Below are 19,041 nucleotides of genomic sequence, written 5' to 3'. Positions count from 1 at the left end.
GGCTGGGGGATAGGGGCTGGGTCTTCGGGAACCACATGAGTTGTGTGGGGGAAACTCTTCATAAGAAAATGAGGCGCTGTTTCCTGAGAAAGTGTACGTCAATGTCCGGGGAACAATAAATATGTCTGCTTATGGGCAACAGAAAACAAAACTTTGTGGGACAGAGAGGGGCGAGTGGCAAGCCTTGTAAGTGCAGCTTGAAGGGCCGCCCCCTCAGAGCCCAACCCCTCCCTTCTTTGGGGCTGGGTCCCGCTCCTCCCTGGCCTGTATCTGCAGATCTCGGTATCAGCGCAGATGGCCACCAGGGGGAGCTGCAGCCCGGTTCTTGAGAATTTAAGGCTCGTCCCTCACGCTGAAAGGGACCTGCTCAGCAAGAGAAAATGATTAACCTATGCTGCTTCTCAGACTTTAAACATTTCTAAATTTATTTTTGCTGGGTTTTTTTTCTTGCTTTTTGGGGGCTTTTTTTTCTTTGAGACAGAGTCTCACTGGCTTTCCTGGAACTCACTGTGAACATCAAGTTTCCTTTGAACTCAGAGATCCATTTGACTTTGCCTCCCAAGTGCTGGGATTAAGGGCTTTGCCATCTGCATCCAGCTTTTTGGGGGGGGATTTGGTGGGTAGGAGCCATGACTGGACTGGACTCTGTCACCCAGACTGATCTTCAGTGTGCGACACTCTGGCCTCACCTTTGCCAGTTTGGGTTCTCAGCCTTGCCACTGCCAGCTTAAGATCTCAACTATGAACACACGTTAGAATACCACAGAACTGGTGAGCCTCAAACCAAGCTTGTAGACGTTTCTTCAAAAACACCCTGGAGAGACTCTCAGTTCATCTGTTTGGGAAACGCTCTCGCCATCAGCACCCGATCCCCCACAGCCTCAGTAAGGTCAATCTTCACCACTGTGTTGTCAACAAAGAGCCTCCCAGCCCCTCATGTCACTTACAGAACACCAATCCTCTACCGCCACCCCTCAGGGTTTTCCAAAAATTCTCCTGTCTGTGGCATTTTGGTCAGTCAAACGTCAGCCTGCCAGAAATGCACAGGACTTGCCTAGCATGCTGAAAGCCCTGGGTTTGAATCCCAGCAATTCACACACAACTGTATACAGAGTTGGAGAAAGGTGACCATAAATGTCCCCTTTGTAATTGTCAGCTGAAAAGAGGCTCCATTCCTGTGGTTTAGAAGCCTGAGGCCTCTCCAGGTGCATGATGTCCCGTGGGGGCTTTGAAGAGATGTGTTTTGGAGGATGGGGAATGTTTGTGCAGAGGGGACATGTGGAGAAGGGATGGCCTTGCCCTGAGAGGTGGAAGGGGATTGCAGTCCTATTCTAAGGGATCTGGTAGAAATTTAGGCATGTATTTATTTCTTTTCCATTGCTATAGTGAGATACCCAAGGGTGAGCACTTCATTCATAGATGAGGTTTAAGGGCTTGGAGTGATTGCTCAGTGGTAAGGACTTGAGTTCAGTTCCCAGTGCTCATATTAGACTGCTGAGAAGCACCTGTAACTTCAGCTCCAGGGGAGATAGTGCCCTCTTCTGGTTCCAAGAGCACATGCACTCACGCGCACACACTCACACACACTCACACACTCACACACTCACACTCACACACTCATACACTCACACACTCACACACTCACACACTCACACACACATACACACACTCACACACACTCACACACACTCTCTCACACACACTCACACACATACACACACACTCACACACACTCTCTCACACACACACTCACACTCACAGAGAGAGGGGAGGAGAGGGAGAGGGGGGACAGGGAGAGGGAGAGGGAGTTAAGAAAACAAATTTTAGGAGGTGTAAGTAGGCCGGCCTGGGATACATAGAACCTATCCCAAGACAGGGGAAAGAGAAGACTGTCTTCCCATAGCACACAGTTCGAGAGGCTGGAAGTCCGGTAGCCATGAAGCCCGTGAGCACCCATCATGACCAGTGGAAGGGCCTGTGGGGAAAAGATCACATAAGTAGACTGCACTCGGAGAGCAAGCAGGTGGCCAGCCTTGCCCTTTCTGGAATAAGCACTCTCTTGGGCTCCATCAGAATGCATTAATCCCCTTCTGATGGATAGTGCTATGTCAACTTCACACAAGTTAGGGTCATTTGGGATGTGGGAACCTCAACTGAGAAAATGCCAGTATCACACTGACCTGTGGGCAAGTCTGTGGCTCATTTTCTCGATTGATAATTGATGTGGGAAGGCCTGTCCCACCGTGGGCTGTACCATCCCTGAGCAGGTCATCCTTGGTGGTATAAGAATGAAGGTTGGGCAAGCCATGAAGAACAAGTCAGTAAGCAGCAGTGCTCCGGTTGCTTCAATGGCCTCTGCTCCAGTTCCTGCCTGCTGGTTCCTGCCCTGACTCCCTCAGTGAGGGAGTGTGAGCTGAGCACTGTAAGCTGAAGCAAACCCTTTCCTCCCCACGTTGCTTTTGGTCACAGTGCTCTACCACAGCAGGAGGAGCCCTAACTAAGATACCTTTCTTCCAAGCACCAGCACCCCAAAACCCTTGCTCTAGGCCCTACCTTTTGTTTGTTTGCTTTTGTTCCTTCAGATGGGATCTCACTGTGGAGACTTGGCTGTCCTCGAACTCCCTCATTAGATCAGGCTGGCCTGGAACTCACAGAGCTCCACTTAACTCTGCCTCACAAGGGTTGGGATTGTTGGGGGTTTTTTTTGTTTTGTTTTGTTTTTAAGATGTATTTACTGTATGTAAGCACACTGTAAACTGTCTTCAGATACACCAGAAGAAGGCATCAGATTCCATTACAGATGGTTGTGAGCCACCATGTGGTTGCTGGGAATTGAACTCAGGACCTCTGGAAGAGCAATCAGAGCTCTCTTAACCATTAGGCCATCTCTCCAACCCCAAGTGCTGGGATTAACAGCATATGCCACCAGCTGGGTAAGAGGCTGCTGGCCATCAGTCACCCTAAGTCAACTGCCCTGCCACAGCTCTGACATTTGCTGTGTCCCCAACAGCTCAGCCTTCTTCCTTCTGGTACTCACAAAGAAGCAAGCAGGCTCCCTGGTTTGCAAGGAGATATGGAGCCTGAGGACCAGAGGCTTCTTGGAGGTCGCCCCTACCTCTGAGAATGACACCTAGGAACTGAGCAGGGACACCATCCAACACTCACCTCGACGGGCCTTCCAGCTCAGGCCTTTTGAGGTGAAGGCCAGCATGCCAACAACAGCCAGGGCTACACACAGTCAGGTGAAAAAGCTGAGGAAGTTGATGATGCAGGCTTACGGTGGTCTCCAAGGGCCACAAAGGGGCGCACTGGGTGTAAACCATGGAGGCCCAGTACTGTGTGGCAGGAGGCAGTAAGTCAGGTTCTTCCACTCTGGGCTTCCCTAGCACGTTTACTCTCCAATGCCTCAAAAGACCCTGATGGGCTCAACTGATGGGAGAGGGTTCCCTGTCTTTGGCCTCTCAGCCTCCAGAAAACTCTTCTCCTCTTTACTCCTTTTTTCGAATTGTTTAGAAAACAGACAGTTTCAAACAGCTAGTTCAAACTCCCTACGCAGCTGAGGATGGCCTTAGCTCTTTATCTGCCCACCTCAGCCTCCTGAGGGCTAGAGTGACAGACATAAGCCCTCCCCTGCCCTTTCTGTTAGACAGAATCGCTCTGTTTTTGTGAGTCGATTCTCACCGCTGTGACAAAATTCCTGCTTTAATTTATGGGAAGGTTTATTCTGGCTTACGGTTTGGGGGGTGGAGGATACAGTCCATCATCACGGGGAAGGTATAGTTGGCTGGGACAGTCAATCACAGTAGTGGGAAGCACCTGAACCTGAAGTTCTTCATGTCTTGCAGGATCATGGTGAGCACAGACAAGCAAACCAGAAGCAGAACCCAGCAACGGCCATCACCCTCAGTGACCTCTTCTCCAACCATGCTCCCAAACCCAATGTCCTACAGTCTCTGGGAACAGCGCCACCAACTGGGAACCCAGATACAGGAGGCTGTGGGGGGGACGTTTGAGATTCAAACTGTGACTATAACCCAGGCTGGCCTAGAATTTACTCTCCTCCTGCCTGGGGCTCCTGGGATTAGAGGCCTGCGCCTCCACACACAGCAGGAACAGTGGGCTGGGAGCTGTGCGATTGCTGGCATCCACACCGTCAAGCAGAGAGTAATGTGCAGTTTCTTTCTCACGCTCGCTCTTTCTCAAGCGCAGAGGCTGCCATGATTAGGGAGGGCCGTGAAGGCCATTAATTTTACATTCAGAAGTAATTGCTGGGAAGGCTCAAATAGCGGTGTGCGTAGGGAGATGGATTTTCGGTTTCTGCGTAAAAAGCGATGTTATTACAATAATGCGAGTTACTCAAGGAGCTGCTACGCTGCCCTGTGGCTGCCAAACAAAACGCCCAAACCTAGCAGGGAATAATAACCTTCCTATTAGGCTCACTGGCTTTGCGGCACCGAAGGTTGGATGGGGAGAGTTGTGTCTGCCCTGTGATGTCCTGCCCTTGGTTAGCAACAAAAAAGGACTTGATAAGGAGGGACTGTAGAGGCTTCCTGACCCACGATCAGTGTCTAGACTGGGAGGAAGGACTCCACTGGGACCTGACTCTTCTTCTGTCTGAGTGGCTTGCGCTGTCTCCCTTCATGGCTGCCTCAGGACATGTGCATTTCTTAAAAGGCAGCACAGCGCTCCCGAGTGAGTATTTCTGAAGACTCTGCCTTCAACGTTCCAGTCATGCTTTTGCTTTTTCGTCTGCCAGTGCAGTTGCCAAACTACCTGAACTCCCAGGATGGGGCCAGAGATCCAATCTTTCAGTGGGGAAGACATGGAAAAGTCGGGGGCCCTTGTTTTAGAACAGCCATTGGATCCAGCTGGCAGCTGACAAGCCGAGGGGTCCAGCCTGAGAGAACTGCCTGCTGTGGCCCAGGAGATGGTTTGGCAAGACAAACAGTTGTCACGTGTGACAGTTTGTGTATGCTGGGCCCAGGGAGTGGCACTGTTAGATGGTGGCCCTGATGGAGTGGGTGTGGTCTTGTTGGAATAGGTGTGTCACTGTGGGAGTGGGTTTTAAGACCCTCGTCTCAGCTGCTAGTATCAGCTAGCAGCCTTTAGAGGAAGATATAGAACTTTCAGCTTCTCCAGCATCATGCCTGCCTGGATGCTGCCATGTTCCCACCTTGATGATAACGGACTGAACCCCTAAACCTGTAAGCCAGCCAACCCCAATTAAATGTTGTCCTTGTAAGAGTTGCATTGGTCATGGTGTCTGTTCGCAGCAGTAAAACCCTAACTAAGACATCACGCAAGTGTGAGGGCCTCAGTTCAAGCCCCAGAACACACCTGACAAGCTGGGCACAGCTGTAAGCTCACTGCTGAGGAAGCAGAGAGGAGGATCTTTGGGGGTCACTGCCAGTCTAATACAACCGTGTGTTCCTGCTTCAGCGAGAGACCCTGTCTCAAAAAGTATGGTGGAGGTTGACAGAGGAAGAAACACAATGCCAACCCCTAGTCTCTCTCTCTCTCTCTCTCTCTCTCTCTCTCTCTCTCTCCCTGTGTGTGTGTGTGTGTGTGTGTGTGTGTGTGTGTATACAAGTGCACACATGCTTATGCGAAGATCTGTCTCTTAAAAGTTCTAAGTAGCAAAACCGTGGCCACAGTAACCTCTAAATTACATCTGTTTAATTGTAAATGTGTGTGGAAGGGGTTGGGGATTTAGCTCAGCAGTAGAGCGCTTGCCTAGCGAGCGCAAGGCCCTGGGTTCGGTCCCCAGCTCCGAAAAAAAAAAAAAGAAAGAAAAAAGAAAAAGAAAAGTAAATGTGTGTGGAAGGAGGCGCCTGTGCCCACAGTGTGTGTGCGTGGAGATCAGAGTTTTTTCTTTCAAGATTTTATTTATTTTATGTATGAGTACACTGTAGCTATCTTCAGACACACCAGAAGAGGGCATCAGATCCCATTACAGATGGTTGTGAGCCACCATGTGGTTGCTGGGATTTGAACTCAGGACCTCTGGAAGAGCAGTCAGTGCTCTTAACCGCTGAGCCATCTCTCCAGCCTGAGATCAGACTTTCAGAATCAGTTCTCTCTTTCCATCAGGTGGGTCCTTGGGACTGAACTGGGCTGTCAGGTTTGGCGGCAGATGCCTTCCCCTGCTGAGCCTTTTCACCTTGCCCCTCCAGGTAAATCTCTCCTGTGCCTCTTGGTCCCCTGTAACCATTGCAAATGCTGGAGGGCAGTCTCTGTTACAGCACCTTGTTCCCATCATCTTCTGAAGATACCCAGTGCCTGGCCCTGGGCGGCCTGCAGCCGTGTACCCCTCCATCTGTAACAACAGCTGGACTCCTGCACTGTCCTATATGTAGGCGTCAGACCTCTTTCGGGGTCCTGGGTGACTTGGGGTGTCTCAGGTACCTCTGGGGGCACCAAAGAACTCCAGGTACATAGGGAAGCCAGAAGGCTATTGTTGGAGTATTTAGAGGGAACAAGGTATCCTAGACGACTCTGATCTAGGTCAGCAACAGCCAACTGAAGGACTGACAACTTGGGCATGCTGGGGTGCTGGGCTGTCAGCTACCCCAAGTTGTAGCCGAAAGATCTTCATAAGGGTCTCAGGGTCTGGGTGACCACTCTACCTTACAACCTGAAAGGTGGGCCCTGGGAGGGTCAGGGCAGGGCAGAGGTGGACTGGTATACACAGAGGGCTAGGAAGCTCCCATGGACTGCAGTTCCCACCCAGTGGGCTGCTGCTGAACTGGATGTGGATAGGAGAGGTGGAAGAAGGAGGAAGGAAGGAGACAGTATGTCTGAGGCTTGCCCAATAGGCAGCACCATCACAGATACCCAGGACAGAGAAAGAGGTCTGACCCTACACACAGGGCGGTGCAGGAGTCCAGCTGTTGCAGATGGAGAAACTGAGATGCCCCTTGCTGTTTACATCACCGAGGTCATGGGGATCATGCTCTCAGGTTCAAGCACACTCAGCAGATCCAGAGGGGTGTTTCCATGGCCATCTCAATCCCTTCGAATTGACGGTGAAGGTGAACTGTCACTGTCAAATGCAAGGTTCTGGGTTCAATTCCCAGTACAAGGACCCATGAGATGGCTCAGCAGGTGGAGGGGCTTGCTTCCGAGCCTGATGACCTGGGTTTTATCCCAGGACTCACATGATGAAAGGAGAGAGCCAACTCTCTTCTCCAAGATGTTCTCTGACCTCCACATGTGCACCACAACACACACACACACACACACACACACACACACACACACGCATGCACACACATGCACACAATGTAATAAAATTTAAAATAATTTAAAACGATTAAGCATCAGAGTGGATATGTGGTGATGGTTGGGGAGGGTCACTGAATCCTCGTGAGACTTTCCCCTAAGGTGTCAGTCACCACCCCTCCCTCCTTGCTGCTGCTGAAGCTGTAGAAGAGGTGGGTAGAAGTGCACAGCTGTGGGGCTACCCTGCTGCCCTTCTGCGTTGGTGTTAGCCAGACCTGGAATGCCTGACACCACAGAACTTAGTTATTTGTCTTATCTCATGGTAAGACACCTTGACCAAGGCAACTTATAAAAGAAAACCTTTAATCCGTGGCCCACAGTTCCAGAAGGTTAGAGTTCTTGACCATCATGGCGGGGAGCAGGGCAGCAGGCAGGCAGGCAGGCACTGGAGCGGGAGGTGAGAGCTTACATCCTGATCCAAAAGTAGGAGGCAGAGAGTGCTAACCGGGGAAGGCATGGTGTGTTTGTCTTTTCTTTTTCGAGTTTTGCTTTATTTTTATGTATGTGTGTTTGTGCATATGAGTGCAGTACCTGAAGAGGCCAGAAGAGGGGCACTGGATCCTTTGGAGTTGAAGTTTCAGGAAGTCATTCACAGACCCAAGTGGGTGTTGGGAGCAAACTCTGGTTCTTTGCAAAAGCAATACATGCTTTTAACCACTGAGTCACCGCTCCACCTTTGCTTTCTCACTGGGTGTAAGCTGACCTGGCATGTGCCATCACAAATTGTGTGTGTGTGTGTGTGTGTGTGTGTGTGTGTGTGTGTGTGTAGTGGGGAAGGGGGGTGATACTAGGGATGGGATCTGAGACCTTGTGTATAACTAGGCAAGCAAGTGCTTTACCACTGAGCTATGCTCTCAATCAAAAGCTTTCTTGACAAGGTTCCCATTCCCATGCTCCTCCTGTCTGACACACACAAGTAAAGCCAGTCTGGGGTATGGCATCCACCTAGAGAAGGCAGGCTCACATCCCAAGGATTCTAGGTGAGTGTGGCGGTTTGAATGAAAAGAACCCAATTCTTGGGCATCAGAATGCGTGGTCCCCAGTAGACAATTTGGGTAGACTTAGGAGGTGTGGCCTTACTGGAGGAAGTATATCTCTGTGGGGCAGGCTTTGAGGTTTCAAAAACCGTGTCCTATTTCCTGTATGCGACCTCTGTCTCCTGTTTGCAGTGTGAGATCTCAGCTGTTGCTCAAGTCGCCATTCTGGCCCCTGCTGCCATGTTGTCCCCAACATTATGAGCCCTAACCCTTTAGAGCCCTGAGGCCCAAATTAACCCTGTCTTCTATAAATTTCCTTGTTCACGGAGTTTTATCACAGCTTATAAAGGTAACTAAGACAGGGAGTCTCAGGCCCAGTCCCAGGAGTCTGATATGGGCACAACCCTATCCTCTACATCTGATTGGTAGCTACGGTGGGATGAATAGAATTGGCCCCCAAAGATTCGTGTATTTGAATGCTTGGCCATAGAGAGTGGCCCTATTAGGGGATGTGGCCTCGTTGAAGGACGTGTGACCTCTTGGAGGAAGTGTGTCACTGTGGGGGTGGGTTTAGAAGTCCCCTATGCTCAAACTAATCCGAGCGTGAAATACAGTCTCCTTCTGCTGCCTGCCGATCACGAGGTAGTACTCTCAGCCACCTCTCCAGCACCATGTCGGCCTGGATGCTGCCATGCTTCCCGCCATGTTGATAACGGACTGAACCTCCATTTCCGTCGTAAGCCAGGCCCAATGAAATGTTTTCCTTTATAAGGTTTGTCTTGGTCCTGGTGTCCTTTTAGAGCAACCAAACCCTAACTAAGAGACTGGCTGTGGCATGTCCACCTCAGCGTCTTGAGGAGAGTATTGCAGACTGACGCTGGCTTTCTAGCCTTCTGTGACTATCGTCTCTCCATATCTGCTATATGACACCTATGTTCATGGCCAGTTTTGCTGGGTAGGGACATGGGAGGTGCCCTCTGCTCTCATACTGGCTGTCTCCCATCACATACAGCCCCAGTACCCCAGTTTCCCAAGCCGGTTGCTCGCACAGCCTAATCCTCTGAGCTCCACGATGGGGAGTGTGCGTATCATTGTCTGCCTTCCCAGGCTTGCTATTCAGTTGGCTGGTGCATGGACCCCATGGCAACCTGGATCTGTGACCTCTGTGTTCCTCCCTCTGTTGGGGGTGGTGCGCCCCCCAGAGATTCTGGGCATGGCCCAGTGGTGCCTGGTGCACAGCCTCTGCTTGCAGCTAGGAGACACCCGGCAGCCCGTGGCAAGCGGTACTTGCTCAGGATTCAACCACACCCACTGCCACCTCCGCCAATCGGATTGCTCACTCGGCTCATGAATGCTGGTGCCATTTCAGCCCTGGCTCCTTCAAGGGCTCCATTTGTACCATTGGCTACTTTGGTGGCTCTGGACTGCTTCCCGCCCTGCTGGGCTTGTCTTTCAAACAAAATCTCCCCAGAACATGCTTGGCAGACCCTCAGTTTCTGCCCAGGAAGAGAGAGCCCCGAGGAAGCCCAAATGTCAGTTCACAGCACCCCGGCTGTTTTGATTGGTTCCTTCTTAAATCTGTCCTGTGGCCTGGGAACAGGAGTCTCCAATTGGTATCTGCCTGCACTAGGCTCGGCCCCTGGGGAGATGGCCTGGCAGAGGTTGGGATGAGGTTAGTGGTGGCAATAGGTACTGACTGGCCAGTATCCAAGGGACAAATGTCCACTTCCCGTGTTCTTGTCTTGCTGCCAGGCCATCTTTGTCAGAGCATTCAGCAGTCTCAGCAGTCACTGTGACCATAATTTCCAGCTCCAAGGATTAAAGCCAGGGCTTTGTGTATGTAAGACAAACTCTACCTCTGCCTCTACCACTGAGCCACTCCCGAGTCCCTCACTGGGGGATTCTAGGCAGGGGCTCTACCACTCAGCCACTCCTGAGTCCCTCACTGGGGGATTCTAGGCAGGGGCTCTACCACTGAGCCACGCCCCCAGCCCCTCACTGGGGGATTCTAGTCAGGGTCACTACCACTGAGCCACGCCCCCAGCCCCTCACTGGGGGATTCTAGGCAGGGGCTCTACCACTGAGCCACGCCCCCAGCCCCTCACTGGGGGATTCTAGTCAGGGTCACTACCACTGAGCCACATCCCCACCCCTCACTGGGGGATTCTAGGCAGGGGCTCTACCACTGAGCCACGCCCCCAGCCCCTTACTGGGGGATTCTAGGCAGGGGCTCTACCACTGAGCCACACCCCCAACCCCTCACTGGAGGATTCTAGGCAGGGGCTCTACCACTGAGCCACATCCCCACCCCTCACTGGGGGATTCTAGGCAGGGGCTCTACCACTGAGTCACGCCCCCAGCCCCTCACTGGGGGATTCTAGGCTTTCTATTAAGCTACTTCCCTAACACTTTTTGTGTTTTTTATTTTGAGACCAGCTTCACTGATTTGTTCCTGCTGGGTGTGAGCTTCCCGTGTTCTTTCCTCAGCCTGTGGTGTAGCTGAGACATGTCTGTGGTGCCAGGATTATTGCGACTGTTGTCTCTTAGGTCCCAAACTATGCAGCCCAAGCTTACCTTGATCTTATATCCTCCTGCTTCAGTATATTCCAAGTCCTGGGACTGCAGTCCATTCTAGTCCCTCTGAAATAAGGAAAGCCTTCACTTGCCTGTTAAGCACTGAGGAAAACAGATCCCAAAGCCAGGCTGCCTTGGTGAGAACCCAGTCACACCGCTTTCTGTATGCACTTGGGAAGGTTGCTTAATACCTCCAAGCCCGTTTCCCTTTAAAGATAAAATGGAGGAAGTTGTGAAAGTTCCGGGCACCACAGTGAGTGTGGAACAAGGGCTCATTGGTGTGAATGACACTTGCACAGAAGGCAGCCTGTCTGAAATGCTCGCCTCTGTCACCATGAGAAGGGGACAGGAAATGCACCACTGCCCACAATTGGATCCTGCCACAATGAGGCAAAATGAAGTGGAAGCCTGGGGTTTGGGGGATGGGCAAAGGCCTGTCAGCCAAGCATTGGCAAGGTGGAAACAGGAGTTGAGTCAAGTCTGGGCTACATGGCCCTTGAGGAAACAAGCATGAAATAATTGAGCATGAAATAATTTCAGGAAGCCTGCTGTTTCCCAGTCCCTGAGGCCATAGGGCTGCCTGGCTACGGGGGTCCAGCGGCCACAGTGTTGCATGTCGCACCCTAGAAGACCTGTCCAGGTGGCTGAGCTGAGAGTTGAAGACAAACAGGGGGACGCAGAACCTATGATCTAATGGATGGGTACTCACGCTGGGCAGTGTAAAACTGGGGCTTTGGCCTGAGGTTCTTAACTCTTTCCAACAGGGCACAGAGTCCTGCAGTGAGAGCTGGCCAGGACAGAGGCAGGCAAGCAGGCCGGGAGGTGGACCTGCTGAGGCGACCCTGTGATCTCCCAGCTGCTGGCAGGACACATGGAGTCTTCCTTCCTGGGTCAGGCCCCACACAATGCGGCCCCACAGCATTCCTGTCTGTCTGTCTGTCTGTCTGTCTGTCTGTCTGTCTGTCTGTCCGTCCGTTTCCTTTCGTGGTGACAATAGGTGCTGCTTTGCTCATTTACTTCTGTAGCACTGAGGATTGAATCCAGAGCTCCTGCATGTTAGGTGGGAGAGCTACTGCTGAGCCACGTCTGCAGCCATGAAGAGTCGAACAGCTTTGGACCCTTTGTCAGAGCCCCTGGCACAAGAACCCTGGGGCTGTCAGTACCACGATACTCATCACCACAATTATAACCATCACCACCACTAAAAACAACCCTCATCCCTATTACCACCATCACTGACATCACTACCATCATAGTCACCATCATCACCACCATCACCTCCACCATCACCACCTTCACCACCATCACCTCCACCTCTACCACCATCACCTCCACCTCCACCACCTCCACCACCATTACCTCCACCACCATCACCTCCACCTCTACCACCATCACTTCCACCTCCACCACCTCCACCACCATCACCTCCACCATCACCACCTCCACCTCCACCACTATCACCTCCACCTCCACCACCACCACCATCACCTCCACCTCCACCACCATCACCTCCACCTCTACCACCATCACCTCCACCACCTCCACCACCATCACCTCCACCTCTACCACCATCACCTCCACCTCCACCACCTCCACCACCACCACCTCCACCTCCACCACCATCACCTCCACCTCCACCACCATCACCTCCACCACCATCACCTCCACCTCTACCACCATCACCTCCACCTCCACCACCTCCACCACCATCACCTCCACCATCACCACCTCCACCACCATCACCTCCACCTCTACCACCATCACCTCCACCTCCACCACCTCCACCACCACCTCCACCACCATCACCTCCACCACCATCACCTCTACCTCTACCCATCACCTCCACCTCCACCACCATCACCTCCACCTCCACCACCTCCACCACCATCACATCCACCTCCACCACCTCCACCACCACCACCATCACCTCCACCACCACCACCTCCACCACCATCACATCCACCACCACCACCTCCACCTCCACCACCACCACCACCTCCATCATCACCTCCACCACCACCACCTCCACCACCTCCATCATCACCTCCTCCAATGCCTCCACTGCCATTATCACCATCACCATGGCCACCACATCTTCACACCAGTCCCTCTGCTGCCCTCAGCCGTTTCAACCCCTCTCTGCTCCTGTGGTCCTCTTCTGGTCGGAACCGCCTCCAGCAGAGCCTGCTCACAGAGTCACGTAGCCCCAGCTGTCTTCCTCTGGAGCCAGCCTGTTCTTCCCACAACCACAGTCAGCTTCTGTTCCAGCTTCTGTGAACACATCCTTTGGTAGGTGCCTGGCACCATATCAGGACAGCCGGCACTGTGACCTGTGTTTTGTCTAAGTGGCTCAGTCCAGCATGGCTGCCCCATGGGAACAAGGCCATGTGCCCATGGACATCTTCTGGCAGTGTATGAGCCACTCCACCGCTGTGGGCCTTCTGCCTGCACTTACCAGACGGCTCCTGTCCTCTAGCAGACCTGGCTAGCAGTGTGGGACTCCCAAGGGCACCTCCCAGTGCCACACACCCACTCCTGGCACCTGTCGTACAACCAGGCACTCCTACCTCACCACACTAGTGGGAGGACACTTGAATCCCGGGCCCCTGCAAAGCTGTCTTTGCCTCACAGCTCCTCTTGCTTACTGGACTTTAAGGAAGAGCATGCCAAGTGCTCTGCTGTGTTCAGGGTTGGTGGAGGCCCTGTCTGTCTGCACTGAGAAGGAACCCGACCTCGCTTAAGTGCCCAGACACTCGCCTGATGACTTAAGCTCAAATCAGGCAACGGCTAAGACTCATGAAAAACCGTACGTAATGCCTCCTAGTGAGACGTCGCCTAGTGAATGTACAAAGATTGCCGGTCCACAGAACCCCTCATATGCCAGTTTGGTTTTGGGGGGTACGAGTAACTGTAAACATCATTAAAACAAAATCAAAGGAGTCGAAACTTTAGATTATGCAGCTGAAAATTCCAGATCAGGAACCGGGCATGGTTTGATCAAGGTACTAGCTTGGTTTTTCGGCTTTCTCTTGGTCTGTGGCCTTCTGTAATATTAGATTTGTTCTCAGGTTGGTAGACAATGTCTTCCTCTCCCCCAAACCAGAATTTCTTGTTACAATCTTCAAAGAATGTAAACACCCCTGTAATCCTCGCTGAGACCTGGGACTTTTGTCCAGGACCCACAGCGCTAGCTGTTTTCCTCCCTGCGGTGCCCTGCCCACAAGGGTTTCTTTGTTGACTGTTGAAAACCCCTACAGCCCCACCCCTCCCACTCCACCCCCTTCCAGGAAGGGAACCAGCTTCCAGAATTAGTCACGCTGTCTGCATCCCACACAACAGCCCCATTGAAGCCAAAGGGCAGCCCCACGGGGAAGTGGGTATTATTACCCCAGAGGCACAGAAGGGGAAACTGAGGACCAGAGCGAGCTGCTGCCCCTACGTGATAAGAGTGTCAGAGCTGCCTGACTGTGAGTTCCTTCTTCCTCCACCTTACCTACCAGGCTTACCGTGTTCTCTCTGAGGTGTCTGGCTTCAGGAGGATGGAGGCTTGAGTCACGTGATTTGGGATCTGGGACACAGTAGTTCCCAAGTGTGGTTCTCGGTTGCCCAGGAAGTGACCTCTGAGCCTTGTCAAGCACCTATGCTCTCTGTGGGGCAGGTGGCAGCTCATGAGACAGCCAAATCCATCCTCAGCCCCTTCCGGAAGGAACAGAGATACAGTTAACAGTCAAATACTAAATTGCATGCCAGGAAGTGATATCTGAGGCAGGAACGGAGCTCTTAAGGGCTGGGGGAGATGGCTCCATTGTGGGGACCTGAATTCTGTCTTCAGCACTCATATTTAGAAAAACAAACCAACAACAATAACAAAAAAAAAAATAGGCGTGGAGCTGGAGAGATGGCTCAGTGGTTAAGAACACATACTGCTCTTCCAGAGGACCTGTTGCCTATGCCGGGTGACTCACAGCGGCTGTAACTCCAGTTCCTGTGTTGCATTCATAGACACTTACACACACAGGCACACGTGCCCATAATTAAAGCAATAGAGCCCCAACATGAGGACGCATGTCTTTAATCCTAGCGCTTGGAGGCAGAGACAGGAGAGTCTCTGTGAGTCCAGGCCAGCAAGGTCTGCCTAATGAGACTCTGTCCAAAAAAAGAGACAACAACAACAACAACAAGGGCTGGAGAGATGATGGCTCAGTAGTTAAAAGCACTGGCTTCTTTTCTGGAGGACCCAGGTTCAATTCTCCCATCCACCTGGTGGCTCACAGCCATCTCTCACTCCTCCTTCTTATGGTTCCTGTGGGCAATGTTCACACACATGGTACACAGGCACATATGTAAGCAAAATATACACACAAAGAAAAGAACCTCAAAGAAAACTTAAAACAAAGCAAAATAAATCTTAAAAAAAAAAAAGCTAGACAAGGTGTCATGGTCTAGGCGTCTTGTTTTGGTTTGTTTTCTCTGCCAGTTAAAGGGTTAAAAGACAGGAAAAATCTCATGCTCCAGAGTCAGCGGTGGATACATCAGAGAGTAGCAGAATCAGCAGTTGGAGAAAGGCTCTTACTGGGCATGAGGAAACACCAGTGCAGCGGGAACACGGAGAAAGGGTAAAGCTTCTCTTTGAGACCTGGGGCTTATTAAGTCTACAGAATCCTCCTCCCTTAATTTAGTCAGGGCTAGTGGGTTCGAAGAAAGACCGGCTGCCTGATTTGGCTCAACTCTTATGTAAACTGTCCTGATCTGGCCTTGAACTTGTTGAGCAAGTCCATCCTACTGGCAGGAGGAAAAAGCCACCACCACACCACCACCTCATCCCCCCACCAGACCTTTATTTTAGCCGCCAGCTTTTGTCTGGAGGGAGGCGAAGAAGTCAGCCACCTTGGAAGTTCATCATCTTCCTTAGTGAGCCCCTCTCTTTGTCTGACTCCCAGGGAGTCTCGGGGAGCACTGCAATCTGAACCGGAGAAGAAGAGACAAGAACATCCCTTGGAGGTCACTGACCAAGCAGTCTAGCAGAAACTGCGAGCTTAAGATACAATGTTACGTTTCTGTTTCTGATGGAGACGGCTTATGTTGACCTCTGGTGCGCGCCCCACCCCCACCCTCACACTCACGCACTGTGATTTTGAATTAAGTGGCCTCACTGGGAAGGTGACACTGAGTGGAGTCCAGGAGAATGAAAGTGAAGGAGGGATAGAATGAGTGGACTGTTAGGAAAGATGCTTTCCTGGCAGACATGTAAAGGGCAGGGGGCCTGGCCGTGTAGCTGGACATATGGGAGAAATAGCGGAACACCAGAACAGCCTACTGTACTGGAGCCGAGTTGGTTAGTGAAGATAACGGATCCAGAGGTGATGGGGGTTGAATGCAAGACTTACATGGTCACATTAAAGCCTCAGCTTTTAGCTGGAAGGAGGTGCCTTTGGGGCAGGCCCATGGGACCTGACTCAGCGAGTACAGGCTTCTTCTGCAGTTGAGGACAGAGTATCCGGGCTACAGACAGAAGCAGGATACCAAGCAAAGGCTGTTGTGCCACTGGGGTTGCGGGCGGGATAAGAGGCTGGGTCTGGGGGACAACCCCTGTTGTTGGTGCTGGAGGCAGGAGACTGCTTCCAGAACACTCCCCTGGGCATGGCCTCTTCTCTGACCCAGCTGTCTGAGGGATGGCACTCGGGGCTAAATGTCACTCTATTGTCCTCTGTCATCTACTGCTTATACAGAACACCTGGGTCTTACCCTTCCTTTACCGTGGGACTTGGTCCTATGTGACAAGTCCCTAAGCCAGTCACAGCTAGCCACAGAGCCACAGTTACTGGGACAACCCCTTGAAAATGCCAAGACAGTCAACAACAACAGGGTGTGCCTCACTCTGTGTGCTCAGAGCTCAGGATTAGCCTCTGAGGTCAGTACAGGAGGTTCAGAGTAACTGAGGGTGCTGAGATGGAGCCCAGGCTGCCAACAGGAGGCATCAGCCAAGTCCCATGAGCTGCACGCTCAGTGTCCCCACAGCCTCAGGCCCTGGTCACATATGCAGGAGGTTAAGTTAGGACATGGAGTTTGTAGCCAGGGGTCACTGGCTGGGAACTGATCCCTGAGCGACTATGAGGCACAGTGGGGGAGCAGGAGAGAACAAAGGCTTTTATCTAGGGGAAAAAATCAATACATACGATATTTAATATAGAGAAGTATATTTAATATATGGATCGACATAAATATGATTTCTTACTCGCAATTAAACTCTGTTTAACTTTTAGGCTATTCCAGTCTTCTTTTAAAAATGTATTTAGTGCGCGTGTGTGTGTGTGTGTGTGTGTGTGTGTGAGTGTGTGTGTGAGAGTGAGTGTATGTGAGTGTGTGCGAGTGTGAGTGTGTGTGAGTGTGTGCATGAGTGTGTAAGTGTGAGTGTGTGTGAGTGTGTGTGTGTGTGTGTGTGTGTGTGTGTGTCCTGTGGAAATTAGAGGACAACATGTAGTAATTACTTCTTTCTTTCCACTATGTGGGACCTGGGATTGAACTCTGGTCTCCAGGCTTGACAGCAAACACCCTTTCCCCAGGGAACCATCTCGCTGGCCCTGGTTACTCCAGCCTAAATGTCTTTTTTGTTCCCACACAATGTGTTAGTCTTGTGATTAATAGTTTTGTGTTAAGGATAGACCTCCTCCTCTTTTTCTTCTTCTTCTTCCTCCTCCTCTTTTTCTTCTTCCTCTTCCTCCTCCTCCTTCTCTTCCTCCTCCTCTCCCTCTTCCCAAAGACTCTCCTGATGAAGACACTGCCTGTTCAGGAGAAAACATCTGGGGCAGCAGCTGCATGCCCATGCCTACCTAATAGACTGGAGTTAAAACATCCAGACCACCCACACCACTTTGGGAAGCCCCCCTGTTGCTTAAACAATGACAATCCCCCAAACAAAAGAAACTTGTTCTGATAATGCCTCCTTGGGAGACAGGCTATGCTGGAGTTTGCAGTATAGACCAGGCCAGCCTTAAACTCACAGAGATCCACCACCCTCTGCCTCCTGAGCGCTGGCATGGCAGCCCCTCCCACCCCCCAGTTTCCTAAATGCTTGCCTTCCCGCCCTGAGGTTTTGGATAACGGCTGATGTGAAAGGTGTTCACCAGACACCTGGAATTCTATTCATTCCCCATGTACTGCTTTTCTCCGCCTACATACACCTAGCAGTGGCCAACTGAAGGCCTAAAGAGAGAAAATTCTGGTTCCCTTCCCCTCCCTGCTCTCTAACTATCCCTAGCCTATAAGTGGGTGGCAGGCTTTGGTTTTTACACCCCAGGTACCCCGCTTAAAGCCTTTGCTGTGGTCATCCCTCCTCCCTTTGTCTGTCTGTCCTCCTTGTTGCCTTTATGGGAAGAATTGATTGATTGATTGTGTGTGTGTGTGTGTGTGTGTGTGTGTGTGTGTGTGTGTGTGTGTCTGTGTGTGTTATAGTTGTGTGTGTATGCACAGGTAGAGACCAGTGGACCTCGAAATCTGTTCTCATCTTGTGTGTGTCTGTGTGTGTTATAGTTGTGTGTGTATGCACAGGTAGAGACCAGTGGACCTCGAAATCTGTTCTCATCTTGTGTGTGTCTGTGTGTGTTATAGTTGTGTGTGTATGCACAGGTAGAGACCAGTGGACCTCGAAATCTGTTCTCATCTTTCACCATGTAGGGCCTAGGATTTGAACTCAGGTCATCAGGCTTGGCAGCAAGCACCTGTACTCACAGGACCATCTTGTCTGACCTGTTTGATTTTGGGGATGGGGTGGGGCATGGTCTCACTATGTAGCACAGGCTGGTCTTGAACCCTCCATCTTTCTGTCTCAGCCACCCCAGGGCTGAGATCATGGCCTTTGCATATCATGCGCAGCCCCAGGCATTTTTGTCAGTTAACTTCCCAAGGCCTTTGGGGGCAGGGAGGAAACCCATCTTATTTCCTTCTTTCTCTGCACTGTGGGCAGACGTGTCCTGTTTTCCAGGGCTCCAGTGACATCCTGTGGGGGTCTTGGCTGCACAGACATCCCCGAAGATGTACCTGGGGTCAGGAGTCAGCCTGGAGCTAGAACAATCCTCCATGAAAACCAAGGACAGATGGATCCCGGCCACCCTGGGGAGACAAACCTCATTTCAACTGCTGTTGCCAGGTTAAGCTTGTATCTAGACCAGGCTCTCCAGAAGAAGCAGAAAAAAGAGCTTGCTGTGTTGAA

General features: G+C 51.6%; 1 long non-coding RNA gene across 1 annotated transcript; it reads right to left on the bottom strand.

The window, feature by feature from the left end:
• Positions 1-401: 401 nt before the first annotated feature.
• Positions 402-12,147, bottom strand: LOC134483096 (uncharacterized). Its single transcript, XR_010059986.1, has 2 exons — positions 10,833-12,147; positions 402-1,975 (listed from the first exon to the last, which is right to left on the bottom strand). It is a non-coding gene; the product is annotated as an uncharacterized LOC134483096 (long non-coding RNA).
• Between the last annotated feature and the right edge of the window lie 6,894 nt (positions 12,148-19,041).

This window comes from Rattus norvegicus, chromosome 1 (assembly GCF_036323735.1).
Source record: "Rattus norvegicus strain BN/NHsdMcwi chromosome 1, GRCr8, whole genome shotgun sequence".
NCBI classification, from domain to species: Eukaryota; Metazoa; Chordata; class Mammalia; order Rodentia; family Muridae; genus Rattus; species Rattus norvegicus.
The sequence above is the reverse complement of the archived record's forward strand: the minus strand, read 5'-3'. Positions and strand labels throughout refer to the sequence as shown.